Genomic DNA, 21049 nt, shown 5'->3' with positions numbered 1-21049 from the left:
AGTGATAAACATTTTACTTCACAATCAGTTAAAAAATGAGTCCTTGTTGGTTTTCATTTGCATCTCTTGGATTATTCAGCATTGACTTTAAATGTGTTCCAGTCTCGGTTCCTATATACTCTTGCTCAGAAAGGTCCCATTCTGCTGATTTCATCCTTCCCTACTTTGCTCACGTACAAATGTGATGGTAAACACATCTGTGGCTGCCAGGCCTCTGTTGGCCTCCAAAGGTCCATGGCAGCCCCCCAAAGCAGCAAAGCAGGGCAGAAGTGAGACAGCCTCCACAGACCATACTTAAGGAAATCCCTGGGATCATGGCCAATTACATCAAAACCCGACAGCACCACCACCAAAGCAAAGAAATAAAACTGGATCTCTTCTCTTCTGTTTGTAATGGAGACAACTCTCAGTTCTCAAACTCAAGTGTGTAAGGAATACAACTTTACTGTTCTCTAATAATCTGATGTGTATTGAAATCCTCCTTCCGGTAATTACATGCAAATCAAAGTCTCTCCCCAGCCCCATCTTCCTAGTGTAATATCTAAATTCCAGGGCCTTCCTTACTGAGTGCCAAGGTGCCAGAGGCAGAGAGGCACCTGATCCTCCAAGTTATCCCCCACCCCCCAGCCTCTGCCTGCACCTCCTCTCCCCTCTCCAGCTTAGATCACTGGTCCACTCCAGGTATCATGGAGACCGCCCCTCCTGACCATAAGGCTTCCTCAGCCACTCTCTAAGCCGACCTCCAAGTCTTCCACACCCCTTCTGGGAGCACTTTCCCTCCCCTGTGCTGTGCAAGGGCTCTGGGAAGTGCTGGGGTGGGGTTGGGGGGCTTCTCTGCCTCTGTAGGATTTGAGGCCATTTCTACTTGAATGTTCCAGGGCCATATTCATGATGCAAACTCGAGTCATACCTCCTCCCTGGGCTTTGCCTAAATGCAGGGCCACAGGTTTCCTCTGCACTCTGGTTCCCCAGGCTTGTGAGGGGTTTGCACTCACTGCCCTTCAGGACTCAGCCCAGACGCAGGGCACAGCCTGCCTCCTCAGGGGCCTCAAACATCTTCCTCTCCTCCTTCCCCTCCACCACACCCCTCCCCTCACCAAGGGCACCATTACCCCACTGGGAGCGGGGATGTCTGAAGAGCACTTCTCTTACTCATCAGGCATCTTTCTAAATCTGCTGTCTACGCGCTGAGTTCTTTGGTGCCCCCATGAGGACCAGGCTTTGGAAATGCAAGAGCCAAGCATTGATTCCTGAATTCCACTATGTCACTTGTCTCTTGAGGCAATGAATGTGAAATGCCCTAGCTGCCTAGGGCATGTGCCCTAGGGGAATGTGCCCTAACTAAAAGGAACCAAAGGGACAAAAACCTCAGTGAATAACTGAGGAAATAGTATCCTGCCACCTTCCCCATCGTCCTTCAGCTGCCCACATGGCTATGGCTCTGTCTGCTTTCTTTTCATGCTTTGTCCCTCTTGAACTTCTCCCCTCCAAAGTCCTTAGTAAAAGCATCAAATAATTAGATGTTGTAATTGCTGTTTGCGCAGGGACTAGAGGAAAGGGTAAAAGGGGCTTTTGGCTAGTCATGTAGGGGTGAAACAGCATGAATAGTTCAAGGAACAGCAAGTAATAGAACGTGGTTAACTGTGTAGAAGTAAATGGTATAATATCATAAAGCGTGACCAGAGGAGCATGATGCTTTACTTGGTCCAAGAAGGTCTTAGAGAGAAGGTGTTATTTTGAGTAATTATGAGTTTCATAATATTCTCATTAATTATGTTAGAATGCAAGTTTATTTTTAAAAATTTTAATCATGTAAAGCTTAATAAATAAACAGTATACATACAACAACAAAATAGAATGTGATTAAGAAGTAGGGAGCAGGGCTTCCCTGGTGGCACAGTGGTTAACAATCTGCCTGCCAATGCAGGGGACACAGGTTCAAGCCCTGGTCCGGGAAGATCCCACATGCCAAGGAGCAACTCAGCGCATGTGCCACAACTACTGAGCCTGTGCTCTAGCACCTGTGAGCCACAACTACTGAGCCCGCATGCCACAACTACTGAAGCCCGCACGCCTAGAGCTCGTGTTTCGCAACAAGAGAAGTCACCGCAGTGAGAAGGCCACGCACTGCAACGAAGAGTAGCCCCCGCTTGCTGCAACTAGAGATAGCCCATGCACAGCAATGAAGATGTAATGCAGCCAAAAATAAATAAATAAATAAATTTTTTTAAAAAAGAAGAAGAAGTAGGGAGCAAGTATCCCATTTATGTTTTAAAAAAGACTGTATTTGTACATGGACATACATATGTGAGCAAAGGTACAGAAGATGTTGGGAGGCAGTGGAATAAGGGGACTTCCATGCTTTTTCTCTATATGCTCTATTTTGTTTAAATTACTTCCAATGAGAAAGTATCTGTGTTCCATAGAAAAATGAAAGGCAGGATGCATGTGGAAGATGAGTAGCAGATAAAAATGGATAGACAGGCAGGAAGGATGGAAAGAGATGCCTTCACTAGGAGTTTGATTATTATTGTGAAGCTGGTAAAACACAGACAGAATCTGAGAGTCCTAATTAGCATCTTTTGATTATTAAATCAACACACACTTATTGTAGGGGATTTGGAAAAATACAAAGAAATATAAAAATAAAATGAAAATCATTAGTAATCCCATCCCCAAGAGATAGCCAATGTTGACATTTTGGTATATTTTCTACCAGTTTGAATTCAATTTCTTTGAATTTTGCTTTTCAAAGAAAATTTTAATTTTATACAGTCCAATTTATGGTTCCAAGATCATAAAAATGTTCACCTATTTTTAATGGTGGAACTTTCATTTTATATTTAAATATTAAGTCTAGCTACAATTTCCTTCGGTTTAAGAAATGAAGTAAAGATCCAGGTTGCTTTAAGGAAAAATTTTAATGAAGTATAAGATACATACAGAGAAGTGTACATAACATAAATGTACAGGTTGATGAATTTTCACAAGTAAACTCCCCCATGTACCATACCATCCAGTTCAAGAGACAGAACACAACCCACACGGCAGAAGTCCCCTTAATTTCCTCTCCCAGTCATCATCTCCCCTGGGTAGCCACTATCCTGGTTTATATCCCCAGATATTAGTTCTGCCTGTTTTGGTGTCTGGCTTCTTTTTCTCAGCATTATACTTGTGAGAGTCATCCACATTTTTGTATGTAGTTATAGATTACTTATTCTCATTCCTATATATATTACCATAGTATGAATATATCAATACTGTGATTTACTTATCCATTCTACTGTCTTTGGACATTTGGGTTGCTTCAGTTTAAGGCTATTATGAATAATATGAATGCTATGAACATCCTTATATGTGTTTTTTGGTAATCATATATATACATTTCTGTTGGGTACATACCTAGGAGTGGAATTTAAGGTAGAGGGTATAGAGTGTTCAGCTTTAAAAGATACTACCGAACAGTTTTCCAAAGTAGTTGTATCAGTTTACATTCCCACCAACAATATATGAGAGTCCAATTGTTCCATGTTCTTGTCAAGTATTGCCTGACTTTTTAATTTTAGCATTTTGGTAAATATATGTAGACATACTTATCACAGTTTTAATCTGCATTTCCCTGAGAATCAGTGAAGTTGCACACCTTTTATTGACCATTTGAACATCTTCTGTGTGAAGTGTCTATTCAAGTTTTTTTCCATTTTTCTATTGGGCTTTTTGCCTTTCTCTTATTGATTTGTAGTTCTTTGCAGTATCTTCTACTCTGTGGCTTGTCCTTTCATTCTCTTAATGATGTCTTTTGATGATGAGAAGTTCTTAATTTCAATCTAATTTAGTTTAGCAATATTTTTCTTTATAGTTAGTGTTTTGGTGTCTTGCCCATTCTAAGGCTGCAGACATTTTCTTACATTTTCTTCTAAGAGCTTTATTGTCTTACTACCATATTTAGATCTACAATGCATCTGGAATTAATTTTTGTGAATGGTTTGAGGAAGGGGGTCAAGGTTCATTTTTTTTCACATGGCTATTAAATTGAATCAGCACCATTTATTGAAAAGACACCCTTTCTCTACTACATTTTGGTGTCACCTTTGTTGTAAATCAGTGATCATCTGAGGGTCTCTTCCTAAACCGTCTACCATGTTCCGTTGGGCCATTTGTCTATTCTGGCACATACACCACACTGTCTTAATACTATGGCTTTATAATTAGTCTAGATATCTGATAGTGGAAGTTCTCTCAACTTTGTTCTTGTTCTTCATGATTATTTTGGCCCTTTTCCTTTCCATACAAATTTTATAATCAGATTGTTAATGTCCATTTTAAAAGCCTACTGGAATTTTGAATGGTGTGCATAATTTACAGATAGATTTGGGGGAAATTGACATCTTTACAATATTGAGTCATCCAGTCTATGAACATGGTATATCTCTCCATCTATTTAAGTCTCATTTAATTTCTCTCAATATGTCTTCTTGTATTCAGTATAGAAATCTTGTACATCTTTATTATATTTATTCCTATAAATATGATGTGTTTTGAGGTAAATGGTATCATGTTTAAATTTTCATTTTGCATTTTTATTACTAGTATATTGAGTACAATTGATTTTTATATACTGACCTGTATTCATCAGCCTTGTTACTTACTAATTCCAATAGTTTATCTATAGATTCTTTTGGATTTTCTAAATACTCAATCATGTTACCTCCTAATAATGACAGTTTTATTTCTTACTTTCCAATCCATATGCCTTTTATTTGCTTCTCTGGCCTTGCTGCAATGACTAGGACTTCTAATGCAATGTTATATAGAAGTGGTGATAGCAGACATCCCACGGAGAAAGTTTTCAACATTTCACCATTAAGTATGATGTTTGCTTTAAGTTATTTGTAGATACTCATCAGATTAAGGAATTTCCTTTACTAAGATTTTATTTGTAAGTCATGCATCAATATTGAGTTTTATAAAATTATTTTTCTGCATCTATTGAGGTGACTATATTCTTTTTCTCTTTATTCTGTTATTGTGGGGAATTACCTTGACTTATTTTGACTACTCTTGAATTCCTGAAACCTATTCCACTTGGTTATGATGCATTACCCTTTTTATGTATTGTTTAATTCATGTTGATTATATTTTGTCTAGGATTTCTCTACCTATGTCCATGAGAGAGTTTGGGCTTTAATTTTCTTTTCTCATAACATCCTTGTCAAGGTTTGGTATAAAGGTTTTTCTTGAGAATGAGCTGAGACATGTTACCTCTTTTTCTATTCTCTGGAGAATTATTTTAAACATCTTGAAGACTTTATTAGAAAGACCATCTAAGCCTAGAGTCTCTTTGTTTGATTATTTATCTGTTTGGTGGGAAGGTCTTTAAGAATGAATTCAATTCTTTAATGGATATAGCTCCATTCAGATTTTCTATTTCCTCTTGTGTTAGTTTTGGTTTTTTAAGGAATTTTTTTATTTCATCTAAATTGTCAAATATTTTGGCATAAAACTGTCCATAATATCCTCTTATTAATAATCCATTTCAGCCTTAAATGTCTAACCATTTTCCCAAAATCACTTGTTGAATAATAAATCTTACAAAATGATACATATGCTACCTCTCTTATATATGAATTTCATTTAATCAGTCATTCAAAAATATGTATTGTCTGAAACTATGATTCAGTCATTATTCCAATGCTGGGAATATAGCATTAAACAAGACAACATTCCTGCTTCATGAAGCTAACATTTAGTGAAGAAAACAGATAATAAACAAGATAATGATAAGGGTTCTGAAGAGGAGGAAGGGGAAGAACTGTTTTACATAAAATAGTCAGAGAAGGGTCACCTTGATGAGGTCATATCTGATCAGAGACCTGAATGATGTGAGGGAATGGTCCATAAAAAGACCAGAAGGAAGAAGTATAAAGGCCCCACAGCATAAATGTACTTGGCATGTTCCAGGAAGAGCAAAAAGGCCAGTGAGACTGTAGCAGAGTGAGTGAGAAGGAGAGAAGCAGAGATGTATTTAGAAACCTAGGCAGGGGCCAGATAATGCAGTGACCTACAGGCCATGGTAATGAATTGGGATATTCTAAATGTAATGGAAAAACAATGGTTTTGAGCAGGCAAGTTACATGATCTGACATGTTTTGAAAGATCTCTCTAACAAATATGTGTAGAAGAGACCATAAGAGGAAGAAATGGAAGTATAGAAGTCAGTTAGAAGCTATTGCAATAATCCAAGCAAAGGATGGTTATGGCTTGGACTATGGTGGGAACCACGGAGGTAAGGAGAAGTAGTCATATCCAGGCTATATTTTGAAGGTGGAGTCAAAAAAGTTTGAAGAGGACTTGCTGATGGCCTAAATGTGGAAGTTACAGGAAAGAGAAGACTCAAAGATAACTCCTAGGTTTTTGGCCTGAGCAAAAAGATGGTGGTGCCATTCTAGGGGCATTTTCAGGAAGGGAGCAGGTTTGGAGGAGGGGAGGTGGGGAATCAGGACATGTTAAGTTTCAGATCCTCTTAGACACCCAAGTGAGAATGGAAGTGGGCAAGTGAATATATGGGTCTGAATCTCAGAAGAATGATGAAAACCAGAAATACAAACTTAGGAGTCACGCAAATAGATATTTAATACTACAGGACAGGATAAATTCATCTAGGAATGAAGCCTGAGCCCTGAGATACTCTAGCTTCAGAAATCGGGAAGAGAGGATCCATAGAAAGAAGACAGAGGAGCATCCAGCAAGGTGAAATTCTCGTATGTATATGAGCCTGTTTCTGAATTCACTCTGTACTCCTGATCTTTTTGTCTGTTCTTGTGTCAGTTTTGATTCTTTAAATTCTGATTAACAGACAACCCAACTCAAATCAACTTCAGCAATGAAAAGAAAACCAGGTTTGACTCCAATAATGTCACTTAGATGCAATTTCTCTCCATTTTTCTGCTATGCTCTCCTCCGTGGGTGACTCATCCTTGGAGGCTGGGGTCCCACAATCAGGAAAAGAGTGAATGTTGCTGGGCATCAGAATCCACAGATGTCCACCACAATTATTGATTACAATGCCTCTGCCAACACCAAAGGGGTTTAATTACTTTACCTATGGATACATCTTTCATAAGTAGTAGGACTTTTATGTTTACATCACTATGATTCTTTAAAAAAAAAATCCAGCTATTCACTCATCTTTATTCTGAAAGAATCTATACTTATAATCTGTCTCCTTCTACTGTGGTCATATGGGCCTGTTCCTCCAAAGCACCTTAAATTTTTCTTGCCTAAAAAGCACATTTCATCCTCATTCCTCCCCTAGAATACTTTCTCCCTTTCTCTCTTCCTATCCATGAATTTACCCTCCTTCAGTACACAGATCAAATCTTCCCTCCTCCATGATATCCTTCCCAATTATCACATCTGGCAGTGTTATCTCTGTCCTCCTGTATACTCTACAGCATAAATAACGTTTTTTTAAATGGTCCAGATTTCTCAAGTATCTTTTTCTACTTGCCAATCTCCCAACTAGAGTGTCAATTCCTCCAGGAAGAATCCTTGTTTCATATTTCTATATAACCTTCTCAGCAATCTGCCCAACCCTAAACAAATAGTTTCTACACTGAATATTTTTAAACAATGGGCTGGTTAAGCTACTACCCCTATTTTCTCTCCTCTTATTTTCTAAAGAATGAACAGCAGCAGAAGAAAGAAATAAAGGAATAATGTTTGTGGTTTATGATGTGGATTCTGCTCTGTAGGTGAGCTTCATCATTTGCGAATGGTTGTAAGTACTTAGTATATAGTACCCTGGGTGCTGAAGCTTTGGTTTTAGGTACTCTGCAAGGTGCTGGGGTACAGTGATGAATAATATAGACATAGTATCTGTCCTTGTGAAGCTCAAATATTTCTTTTCCAGTGCTGTAATTATCACCTTATTTTCATAGTAGCTTTTAATTAAAATAAATTCTTTATTTTAATGTAATCAATTTTCTCAATCCTTTCTTAAGTTTGCTTTATGCATCTTATTTAAGAAGTCCTTCCCATGCAGGGATCATGAAGGTATTCTCTTGTATTATCAAAATGTTTATAGTTTTTCCTTTCATGTTTAAGTTTTTAAATCCCCTTGAAATTGATTTTCATGTATTGTATACGATGTCAGATGATGTTTTTCCATATGCATATCCATGAGTCGCAGTACCCATTTATTGGAAAATTCAATGTTAATCTGTAATGCATACTTTGCAATACATAAAGAGTCCATAAATGCACAGGTTTGTTTCTGGGCTCCCTATTTTGTTCTGTTGGATTGTTTGGTTATTCTTGAATCAATTTCACTCTGCTGTTATTACTATAGCTTTATTATAAGACTTGATATCCATAGAGCAAGTCCTCTGACCTAGTTCTTCTTTAAAATGCCTTAGCTATGATTGCGGATATTTCTATTGCTCCTTATAGTTCTGTCATCCTTTCCTTTATATACTATGCTATGTTATTAACATATATTTAATATGTCAAACTGATATTTTTCCTGGTAAAAATAACTTTTTACCGCTAGTGATGTTTTTAATCATAACATCTGCTTTATCTGATATTGTGCTTATTGTTTTGACAGTATCCCATCCTTTCACTTTCATTCTCTCTACAGTTTTGTAATAGATAAGTCTTTCTTGACTAGCTGTGATGTTATACACTCTGCTTCTATTCTTTCCCTGGTTATTCTAGAAAATACAATATACATTATTAACTTATTAGTCTAAGAATGACTATTAATCTTTACTCTCCTTCCAGGTAATATCAGGATGCTAGACTCCTTTCTTAACTTGTATGCCATTGTTGTCTTATTTCCAATTCTCTATATTTTAATGCATAAGATATTAAAATTCTATTTTATATTTCATTTTTCCTACATTTACATTTACCCACATATTTACCTCTTTTTAAAATACTTCATCCCTTACTAGCTCTCAGCTTTTACCACTGCAGTCACTTTCCTTCTGCCTAAAGGAAAAATCAGTGAAGATTTCCTTTAGGGAGGCAAACTCACAAAGTATTGGCAAACTCTACATTTTCTTTATATAGAAATGTCTTTATATTGCCATTTTCCTGAAAGATATTTTCTCTGTGCATAGAATTCTAGGTTATCAGCTACTTCACTATAGAAATCATTCCACTGTCTTCTGGCTTCCATTGTTGGTATTGGGAAGTGTGTAAATCACTTTTCAGGGCAATGTGTTTTTTTCTGGATGTTTTTAGAATTTTCTCTTTGCCTTTGGTGCTCTGCTTGTGAATTTTGGGCTTGATATGTTTTACTGATTCTGGAAAAATGTCAGTCACTATCTCCTCAAATAGTTGCTTCTACCCATTCTCCCTTGCCTTTTTGTACTCCAATTAAATGTACATTAGAACTTCTCATTCTATCCTCCATTTCTTTTTAAAAAAAAATTATTGGGGCTTTCCTGGTGGCGCAGTGGTTGAGAATCCGCCTGCCGATGCAGGGGACACGGGTTCGTGCCCCGGTCCGGGAAGATCCCACATGCCACGGAGCTACCGGGCCCGTGAGCCATGGCCGCTGAGCCTGTGCGTCCGGAGCCTGTGCTCCGCAACGGGAGAGGCCACAACAATGAGAGGCCCACGTACCATAAAAAAAAAAAAAAAAAAAAAAAAAAATTTGTTTGAAGTATAGTTGATCTGTCCTCCATGTCTTTCAACCTCTCTTCCACATTTTCTGTATTTTTGTCTCCCTATGCAGCATTTTGGATAATTTCTTATAATGTATCATCCAATTAATTCACTAATCTCTCTTTGATTTTATCTAATGGTAATCCACTAAGTTTTTAAATTTCAGTTTTATATTTTCATTTCTAGAAGTTCTATTTGGTCTTTTTCAAACCTGCCAAGTTGCTTTTAACTGTTACCCATTCCCTGAAAATATTTACAAGCTTGCTTTTATTTCTATGAACATAATAAACATAGTTATTTGACTCTGATTAAATACCTAAAGAATTTGTGAGTCTTTTTTTTCCTTTCTATCAGTTACATCTGCTAGTTCTCTCATCATGTTTTGTTTCCTCGTGTGCTTTGTTCTTTCTGACTGTACTGCTCATTGGCCCTGGAAAATTAGGAAGATGCTTTCCTTTAGAGAAGATTCATCTTTGATTCTGCCAGGTATCAGGGGAGGGGAGCGGGCAGGGAACACCAGCAACCTGGAACTACCTTAAAGCCAATATTTCCTACATTTACATTTACCCACTTATTTACCTCTTTTTAAAATATTTCATTCCTTGAAGTATTTTACAACCCAAAGACTCTCTTTTTTCCTTGCTGCCAAAGAGACAGAATACTTCCTACATGTATGGCAGCTTGCCTATGTGAGTCTTTATACAACCCTTCTTCTTTCGCAACTTTGAATCAAACTATGCCAGGAGGGTTTCTTCTACCAGCTGTACATCCTGTTTTCACAACAATTGCTATAAGCAAGGGATATAGCTTTTTCACATCAGGGTGCACTTTTCACCTTAAAGAATATGACTTTTCTGGTACTTTCTAAGATCTACTGCTGTTGATGTCTCTTGCCATCTCTGTGCTGCCTCCCTTCAGTTCTCCCCGCGTGGCTTCTACCTGATCTCATCTATTTGGGACAGTCTTAACACACATTTTGAAGTCTACAGATTAAATTTCTCTCCTAATTTTGCTGGAAATGGGGTTTGCAAAATTTTCATTATTATTTTTTCACCTTCCTTGTTGTTTCTAAATACTTTCAAGGAAGAGAGGGGGAAATGCCAACTATTGCAATAATGTTTATACACAAAGGTTGGAATCATCGTGACTCCTCTCTCTCATATCCAGTACAAAAATACATCATTAATTCCTGTCAACTCCACCTTCAAAATATATTCAGATCTTGTCCACTTCTCACCACCTCAATCTCTACCCTAGTCCTAGCCACCATTGTATTTTATCTGGACTATTGCATAGCCTCCTAATTAGTTGTCCTGAATACACTTTAGCTGCCTTGCAGTCTATTCCCATACAGCATTTACATTTATTTTTTTAATTGAAGTATAATTGATTTACAATGTTATGTTAGTTTCAGGTGTACAACAAAGTGATTCTGTTATACTGAGAATATATATATATATATATATATATATATATATATCCTTTTTCAGATTCTTTTCCATTATAGGTTATTACAAGATATTGAATATAGTTCCCTGTGCTATACAGTAGGGCCTTGTTGTTTATCCATTTTATATATAGTAGTTTGTATCTGCTAATCCCAAACTCCTAATTTATCCCTCCCCTCACTCCTGTTCCCCTTTGGTAACCATAAGTGTGCTTTCTACGATTATGAGTCTGTTTCTGTTTTATAAATAAGTTCATTTTTGTCATATTTTAGATTCCACATATAAGTGATAAAATATGGTATTTGTCTTTCTCTTTCTGACTGAGTTCACTTAGTATGATAATCTCTAGGTCCATCCATGTTGCTGCAAATGGCATTATTTCATTATTTTTTATGACTGAGTAATATTCCATTGTATATATGTACCACATCTTCTTTATCCATTCATCTGCCAATGAACATTTAGGTTGCTTCCATGTCTTGGCCATTGTAAACAGCAATATTTACATTTTTAAGACATAAGCCAGATCATGCCACCTATGCTCAAAATCTTCCAATGGCTTCCTACGTCACTAGAATAAAATCCAAAGTCTTTAGCATAGCTGTGAGGTTCTAATTCCTTCCCCCTCCCCTTCTCCCATGATTGTTGCATTCTAGCCACCATATCCTCCTTGTTGTTCTCCAAACAGGTCAAGCATACTCCCACCTCAGGACCTTTGCACTTGCTAAACTGCTCCACCCCTAGGTTCCCTCATGGCTCACTCCTCACTTCATTCACATCTCTGCTCAAATATCTCTATGTCGGGAGGTCTTCCTTGAACAACTCTCTCACACAGCATCACTACCTCGCACATCCACTCCACGTCTCCTTACCCAGTTTATTTCTCGTCTTGGCACTTATCACCACCTTACATATTTTATACTTACTTGCTTCTTTGTTTGTCATTGTTTGCTTTCCCCCACCAAGATATAAGCTCTATGAGAACGGGGCCTTTGTCTGTTTTTGTTCACTGATATATCACAAGCATCTAAATGGTGCTTGGCGTTATAGTAAGTGCACAATAAATGTCACTGAATGAATGCTGTGGCTACAGAGGAACCCAATTGCAGGAAGTACAGTGAAAGCAGAGACTGGGCAGCTCCTCCATCTCTGCTGCCACACTGTCTCTCACTACTTGCCGTCCAGCTTCTCTGCTCACTCAGCCACCTCCAACATCACCGTTTTCAGCCTGAGTCTACAAGTCCTTCCCACCTGAGGTTCCTCAGCTTGGTGTCTAAATACCAAATATCAGATTGGTCTGCCTTAGTCCAAGAACCCTTCCAGAGTCCAATTAGCCATTGTTGGGGGATAGACGGTGGGTGGGGTCTGTTCACATGCCAGGTAGAGTCACCCTCTCCAGGCTCTTTACAAATGGGAAAGATGCTGGAGATCTTTAATTCAGATACAGAACAAGCCTCCACTAACACATCCCTGACACTGGCAGAGAGAACAGGTGTGAGTTCTACAAGGGTGCCTCTAACAAATGCCTTCAGAGTCCTGGCAAGTGATATAAATGAGTGAAGAGGGCAGAATGGTAAAGATGGCAAACTAGGGAGTCTCTGCTACATCCAAAGAGGGGTGGCTACTATAACTAACTACTGACAAGGAGGAATGTGGACCCAGCGTTGCCAGACCTTCTGATGGTTCAAGAGAAACCAAGAAATTTGGCAATTTGGAAATTGTAGTGTGAAATCTTCCACTTTCAACTAATCCAATTTTTTTTTTTTTTTTTTTTTTTGCGGTATGCGGGCCTCTCACTGTTGTGGCCTCTCCCGTTGCGGAGCACAGGCTCCGGACGCGCAGGCTCAGCGGCCATGGCTCACGGGCCTAGCCGTTCTGCGGCACGTGGGATCTTCCCGGACCGAGGCATGAACCCGTGTCCGCTGCATCAGCAGGTGGACTCTCAGCCACTGCGCCACCAGAGAAGCCCTCAACTAATCCAATTTTTAAAAAATATAACACTGTGCAGACCAAATAAAACACATCTGCTAACCAAATTTGGTTCAGGGCTACCGGTGTGCAATTCTGTTTTATACAGTCAGCTCAAAAATAGGACACAGGTTATTTATCACCCTCAAAAGCAATGTTTCCCAGGGGGTTCAATATGAAGATTTCATTAGCTGGGGGAACCAGAACTCTCGGTCCCCTTTCACAGCACCTGCCTTCATCTTCTCTACCAGTCCTGGTACAAACTCCCACCAATTTTACCCATGAGAGACAAGGCTTAATGGAAAGAATTGGGGCTTTGGACTCAAACAAACTGGGTTAAAACCCAATGCTACCTCTTAGCTTTCCTTAACTTCTCCAAAACTCAGTTTTCTCATCTGCAACCTGGGAATACTAATTCCTACCTAGAAAGGTTCTAAGGAATGGAATCAATACAAGTAAAGTGCTTGGTGCATAATAGAGGCACAGAGTAGATAACTCTTATTAATAGACTAGGAGTCGCCCTCACCATAGAAAGGCATGATAAAATTTTCCATAATATAAAAGTTTTGAAAGAAAGGTTGCAGGAGGACACAGCTACAACCTGAAAACAAAACCAAGCGCTCTTCACTCTCCACTCTGTGTCGAGACACGGAAGAATCTGGGAAGTGCTCAGATCGACAGCCTACAGGGTTCCTGTACTCCCCGGACAGAGATTGTGTCTTTGAAGCATTACTCGCGGTGTCCTCAACAAAACCACCTTTAGAAAAATTTCCTAGAACTTTTCAGAATTATTCTGGCAGGACCCAGCTTCCCTTCTTGGCCTATAAACCCTTGTGCCTCCACAAATTACCCTGACAGCCTCCTCCCACTCCAAGGGCCTCTACTTCCTGTTCCAAACTACCGTGTTGAGCAATCCAGTTATGGAAATAGCTCCTGGGGGGCAGACAAACGCCTGTGTTCCGGAGGCTTGTTTAGCTGCTTCTCCCTCCTGCCTGTCAGAAAGGAGGGTGCTGTTATCACTTGCAAGGACTCAAGGAACACTTTATATTTCCTTCTTCCTCTTCCCTCTAGCCTCAATATGCTCCTAATAAGAAATTTTTTTAACATCTAAAGTGGAGTTTTTCATCCTCAACCCTATGAGCATTTCAGTCTGAACAATTCCTTGTTTGGGGGGCCATCCTGTGCATTGTGGGATGTTCAGCAGCTTCCTTAGTCTCTACCCACTGGATGCCGGTAGCAGGTATGTTGTCCCCAGTCGCAACAACCAAAAATGTCTCCAGACATTGCCAAGTGTTCCCTAGGAGGCGAAATCGCCCCTGGTTGAAAACCACTAGTCTAAAAGATAGTGGAAAACCAAGGCCAATATTGTCCTGGCAAAAAAAAAATGAGATTATACAGTTTATTTCCACATACACTATTAGACAAAGTATTTCAACTTATAAATTTGTAAATATGAATACAGAACTGAAGAAATGTCGCATCCTAAGCCATAAACATATAAAGGAACAAGAGAAAAATGAACTTATAATGCTCGCAACTATTTCTTCTGTCTTTGTGGCTTCCTGTGTAAATCTTATTTGTTTCCTCCAAATTATCCTGTTCTCCAGTCAATGTGGTAACCATTTTATGCCAAGCCTTCTCTGAAGTGCCATGCAATTTGCATTGGAAAGAAAAACTCCGATGCCTCTCTGAGCACTCCCCATGAGGTGTGGTGGCTCTACAGCACACACTCAACAGGTATCACTGGAGAACAGAAGCCCCCAAAGAAGATTTCCCAGTGAAATCAGAAGAAAGCATCATGTCCTCCTGGTATGGCTTCAAACACCACCAGATTCCCATCATGGCCAAGAAGCAAAACACAAGGCTAAAAAAGCAGTGTGAGCGGTTACAACACCCAAGGAGAAATACTATTCTATTTCTTCGTTAGGCAGAGGGCGTTTCCCATGGTACACTCCCCCTCTTGAAAAGAAAGAAAATCTGCTTTCCAGTCTGCACAGGGCTTACACTAGCCACAGTCTGCTGTTCAGCTTTGGGAGATATACATACAAAGCTGTCTCTCCTCCCCACAGCACTGGACTTCCCAGCTCCACTCCCAACACCCCCCCGACCCCAGAGAGATGTTGACATGTTCCTCCTCTCTGATGCTTGTGGACAGGCAGATGCTGGGTGCAGGGGATTCTGTCTCTTGGGGTCCATTACTTCTGCAATCCCAGGCCACCACCTGTCTCAGTCTGGATCCCCTCAATCCTAGATTCTGGCCAAGGCCTCCTAACTTGTCTCCCTGGTTTACAGTTTCTCCTCTAATCCAGGTTTCACACAGATGTTGATCTTTCAAGAGCACAATCCAGAGGGGCCCAGGATCCTTCTGTGGTTTCTTGTTCCCTATCACTGGATACAATCCCAGCTTCTTCTGTGCACAGATTTGTGAAACACACCAAATGGATGGCTCAGGAGGTGTCTGAGCGGTAGCAGGATAAGCACTGAGTGAAACAGGTACGCACACAGGGGGGATTCATCCATTGTATAGATGGTGAAGGCAGAAGGGGGTGGAGGCTGTTAGATGCAGTGACCTTAAGGTTTCCTTTCAACCCTGACTTGCCACGATGCTGGGAACTCCTGGATCCGCCATTCAGGTCCTGCCATCCAGGTCCTGCCATCATCTGACCCCAAGCCTCCTGCAAAGTGATGCCAAATGGTCCTCCACAAATGCTCCTGCATTGTCCAGCACATGATTACCCCACTTCCACAGCATGACTTCTTTTCTGCTTGTCTTTTATTTGTTTAATTACAAAGGAATGATGCTGGTGGCAAAAGAATAAAACAATACTGAAATATTTAAGATAAAGTCTCTTGACCACTGCACTCCCATGGTGCAGTGCATGGTGGCCACTGGCAAGCATACATCGTGTGCCCTCCAGTCCTTCTCCATGACACATACACATACGCATGCGCACACACCCCACTCATCTGATACTTGATCTTATACTGTGCCTTAGGGAGGAGGACATTTACTTCTTACATGCATTGACTCATCTCTCCAGCTCCCCAGGAGGTTAAGGCTAGTTAGTTCATCTGCTTCAATTGCTATTATTCCACGAATGAGGAAATGGGAGGCAGGGAGATCAGCTACCCTCCTCAAAATCACAGATTAGTTGGTGACAGAGTTAAGGCCAGAATAAGAACTCTTAGCACAGTGTTCGTTATTACACTGTAAGTGCTCTTCACCCCACAGTGCAGGGTGTATGCAGGCAGCAGGTAGAAATAAATACTTGCTGGAAAAAAAATAATAACCTACAGAGGCAGGATAGCACAGTGGTTAAGTACTTGGACTCTGAACTCAGGCTGCCTATGTTAGGATCTAGCTGTCGTTTACTTTACTATGTGACCTGAGTCGATCAACTGGGCCTCAATTTCATTGTCTGAAATTGGGGTAATGATAGTACCTCCCTTATAGGATTGTTTGAGAATTAGAGAAGTTAACATCTATAAGGCACCCAAAACAATGCCTGATACCTATGCTAATAAAATCATTATCATAGTACTAATATCGTCCCCAAAATACAGTAAATATCATCCTTCTTAAAATTTAAGCTGGCAAATCAAAAGTAAATCTTGTTAACTCAGTTCCTTGTTCAAAAAGAAATCAGCATGTGGGGAAAACTCACATGCTATTAGTCCACAAAATATTTAAGTGACACCGTGACTGAAATCATTTCTACAAGTAGGAATGACCTCATAATGACCTCATAGATCAAAAGCATTGTAACACCTACCGCACCAAAGAATAAAAAACCTTAACAGCCTCTAGCAGTAATTATCTAAGTAAAGTAGGCTGCAAAACTGTTGAAGAATTGTTTTTGCCATGATAATATTTCGAGTAAATTGCTGCTTCTATACTAAAAGTACTGGTGTTGCAGAACTGGCATACTAATAGAAAGATTATTATAGAAACACTATTAAAATGAATTAGACATTATTAAAGATTCAACACTACAACAGTGCCTGATTACAAGAGATTTCAAGCTGTATTGCTTAATGGGCAGAAAAAAGTGCTAATTAAGCCCACCCTTAGAGGATGTCCCTAGGCAGGTCTGTAAACCACAGGCAGCAAGAGGTCTATGGACTAAATGCAGAACCAGTAACGCCAGCCCAGATGGATACAGTCCTACCAGGAAGATAAGGAGAGAACAGGAAAAGCTAAGCTTTTCTGCACAGGAGGGGCAACCTGGTAAAGCAGACAACTATCCAAACTTATTTGAACCTCAGGGTTTGGGGGGTTTGTTTGTTTGTTTGTTTTCCTTAACTGCTTTGTCAGCAACACTTCTAATTCCTCCTCTGCTTAAGTGAAGAAATCCAAATAACCCACCATAGATTAGCGACCCTTAATAAACAGTATAAGCAGGGAGAGGCAGAGAAGCCTTGCCATTATCACCAAAGCCTTCTCAGGCAACCAGAAGACACTGAATAGCTCTACCGGCAGCACCTCGGCCAAAAGCATCTCTCACCGCCAACAGCCTAAAGCTCTCAGTGGTTCTCAGAGTTGCTAGACTAAAGGCATTAGCCATGCGTTTCAGGATCTATTTTGCTTTCCCACCTTGTTAATTAACTAATCAGGGATGGCAACGCGCCTCACAAATATAAAGTGTCAGGGAAATGCTAAGTAAATTCGTCTACACGTTCTGTCAATGCTCAATTAGGAAAGGGGGAAGAGCGAGGGGCTGAGCTTTCCCCAGAATGCTTCAAGCTAGGGGCTAGGCTCGCTAACGTACAGGCGGAGAGACCCGTGTGCCTTGCAGCAGCCTCCAGCCCAGAGCAAGGCTCTCGGCAGGACTTCTGGAAAGGAAACCTGGACCAGGGCCACCCCGGGGCAAAGGCAACGCTGCTCGCAAGGCGCATCCTCGCAGCTCAGCCTCCATCTCTCCCCATCTCTCAGATGTCAACAAACCCGGACCACAAAGTGAAACTTTCCGGGCCCCCGCTGTCGCGCTGGTTGTCTGTCCTCTGCCTGGGAGCGCGGCACGGGGACAGGTGTGGGGCCGAGGCTCGGGAGGGGCCCCTGCCCCCAGCCCCAGCGATTGTGTAATCGGCCCGAGAGGGGGGTGCTCGGGAGCAGCCCCACGCCGGGATGCGGAGGCGCGGCCCGGGGACCTGGCTGCAGGCGCGGCGCCCGAAGGTGTGGGGGGGATGGGGAGGACGGTCGTCCCGCCCCCCGGGACCGCCCCCGGGAGGCAAGGGGAGCCGCGGCGCTGACACAGCCCGGAGGGGGCGCCCGCGCGGCGGACCGCTGCCGAGTAGGGGGACGCGACGGCTCGGCAGCGCGGCCGGCCTTACCTGCGCGCCGGGCCAGCACGGCGGGAGGCGGCTCGGGATGCCGGGGCGACGGACGGCGGTCGGCAGCGCCGGCAGACACCGGGGCCACGACATGTAAGGAACCGCGGCGGCGGCGGCAGCGGCGGGCGCGGGACTGACAGCCCCAGGCCCCGCCTCCAGGCCCTGGGCCCCGCCCCCTCCGCGGCCGCACGGCTGGCCCCGCCTCCTCCGCCCACCGCCGGGGTCAAGCTCGGTCCACCGGCCCGGGGGGGGCGGGGATCCTCGCTTCCGATTGGTCCGGGAGATAACCGCCCCGCCCACTCCCCACCCCCTCCTTGGCGGCGAAGCAGCGCGTGCGCGGTGGCTGCGATGGGCAACGCATAAGTGCTGAGTGCTGGCGTTCTGGGTCCCCTACAGCTGGTATTGGGCATCCTTCCTTATCCGGAACGACTGAGAGCCTTGGGTGACCTGAAGAACCAGGAGTCAGACTCAGACTCCACGGTGAATTGTCTTTATTCACCTGTGAACGAATCTGCGGGAAAAAAAGTCAAACCGGAATGGGCCAAGCTCTAACCACAGGAGACCGCGAAACTAGGAACTGCAACAGAAAACGAACCGCTGGCCCGGACGTATCTGCGACAGGTCTAAGGGTTCTTTATCCACGCGCTGGATTCGCTCCCTGGTCAACAAGTGTGCTGGGTGTGCAGAAGGTCCAGTAGTTGTGAAGCGAGGTTAGGGCATTAAGGTTGTGCCGACAGAGGAAGTGAGGGATGTTGAAGAAAGTAGCCTCTCTCCGGCGCCTACTTCCTTCTCCCCACCCCCCCACCCCTGTATATCTCACCGCTCCCTCTGCGGTTCCCGCCACCCTCAGCCTGTAAATAAGACCAAGACTCTCCCAAAAAGAATCAACTGAGACCCATAAATTCCACTCCTAAGTATTACTCAAGGGAAACATATCTACACAAAAACTTGTACACAAATGTCGTAGCATATTCATAATGGCCCAAAATTGGAAATAATCGAATGTCCATCGTTTGATGAATGAATAAACAAATTATGGTTTATCCATACAATGGAATTTCATTGGGCTATGAAAAGGACTGAAGTACTGATCCATGGTATTATATGGACGAACATTGAAAACTTAAGTGAAAGAAGCCAGGCACAAAAGATCATATTGTATATAACTCCACTTGTATGAAATGTCCAGAATAGGCAAATCTATATAGACAGGAAATAGGTTGGTGGTTGCCAAGGGCTGGGGGAAGGGAGAATGGAAAGTGATGGCTAATGGGCATGGGGTTTCTTCTGGGGTGATGAAAATGTTCTGGAATTAGATAGGAGTGATGATTGCACAACTTTGTGGATATACTAAAAACCACTGAGTAATACATTTTAAGAGTGAATTGTATGGTATGTGAATTATATCTCAATTTTTTTTAATCAAGCTACAATTTTTAAAAAACCACACCTAACTCCCTTGAGGCTGTACCCTTTCCAGTTACCATGCACTTTCCCAGCCCTTCTCATCCAAGATTCTTGCAAGTGTGGTCTGCATGTTTTTACTTCTACTTCCTCATCTCCCATATATATATTAGTTCCCTAGAATGTGACTTCTGTCTGCACTAGAGCTCAAAACTGATGTCTCCCTTAATCCTGCGGCTTTCTATGACCCTGAACATTCCTGGTTCTCCCCCTTCTCTCCATTCTTTCTGTCTTTTGACCTTCATTTCCTTGGCAAACTTATTTTAAATATTGATGTTTTCCATGGCTCCTCCCCAAATCCTTCCTAGGTTCTATCAGCCACGTCCATGAGTTCAGTTACTGTGTTTCAAATTATTACATCCACCTGATGTCCCACAGGTTTCTCAAACTCAGCGTGCCCTAAGCAATTTGTCACCTTCCCTCCCCCTGCTCTACCATCTCTCTAATAGTGATATCTATCACTGCATGCTGGGACCTGGGAGTCATCCTTGATTCTTCCCTTGTTTTTCTTCTAGAGTCAACCACCAATCTTTATCCCATAAATGTCCTTACATCCCACGGTTCTTCTCTATTGCGACTACCACAGTGCTAGTCCACACTCCATCATCTTTTGCCAATTCCCTTCATCTTTTGCCGCCTTCACATCGAGCTCCCAAACAGCTGGTAAGGTGGATACCCACTGCTTTAGCTGACATAGTGAGTATCCCTCATTCTTATGAGAGCAATGCCCTGATTTTGCTTTAAGAACCCACCCTCCCCCGTGAGATATAGGCTTGGTGAGACTGCCAATCAAGATGCCGACTTTACCTGGTTCAGGCTGGGTGTGCCCTCAAGCTGGGACAATACAACATCCTTCTTCTGGAATTTGAATCCTGCGCAGAGCAAAATAAAAACAGAAGGTGGTTGGACCTGATTTTCCCCGACTGCCAGTCAATTCCTGATATTTCTGTCCTGGGAGCTCTTTTCAGAGCCTGGGTGCTGCAGCTTTTCCTTCGGTTTTCTGAATGATCCCAAAGCTCTCCAGTGAATTCCTTTTTTGGAAGTTAACCAGGGTTGCCTGCAACCATAGATCCAAACGAATACAGTAATATGTCTAAGACACAAACCATGTCTTTCCCTACTTAAAACTGTTTAGAGGCATCCTGTCACCCATAGGATAGACT

The 21049-nt window shown here is 41.9% G+C and overlaps 1 protein-coding gene and 1 long non-coding RNA gene across 7 annotated transcripts in view; one reads left to right on the top strand and one right to left on the bottom strand.

The window, feature by feature from the left end:
- Positions 1-20740, bottom strand: part of HIVEP3 (HIVEP zinc finger 3) — a 503326-nt gene extending 482586 nt beyond the window's left edge. For 5 of the 6 annotated variants that reach the window (XM_067010052.1, XM_067010063.1, XM_059046140.2 and 2 more), the window contains exon 1: positions 18423-18592. The gene's annotated coding sequence lies outside the window, so the exon portion shown is untranslated. Of the gene's footprint in view, positions 1-18422; positions 18593-20693 lie in introns of those variants that run through there. The other variant, XM_067010057.1, reaches the window with a different exon arrangement.
- On the top strand, positions 18263-19812 carry LOC136792294 (uncharacterized). Its single transcript, XR_010835921.1, has 2 exons — positions 18263-18515; positions 18819-19812. It is a non-coding gene; the product is annotated as an uncharacterized lncRNA (long non-coding RNA).
- Positions 20741-21049: the final 309 nt, after the last annotated feature.

The sequence above is a fragment of the Kogia breviceps genome, chromosome 1 (assembly GCF_026419965.1).
Source record: "Kogia breviceps isolate mKogBre1 chromosome 1, mKogBre1 haplotype 1, whole genome shotgun sequence".
Taxonomy (NCBI): domain Eukaryota; kingdom Metazoa; phylum Chordata; class Mammalia; order Artiodactyla; family Physeteridae; genus Kogia; species Kogia breviceps.
Note: the sequence above shows the minus strand (reverse complement) of the source record. Positions and strands in the feature narration are given on the sequence as shown.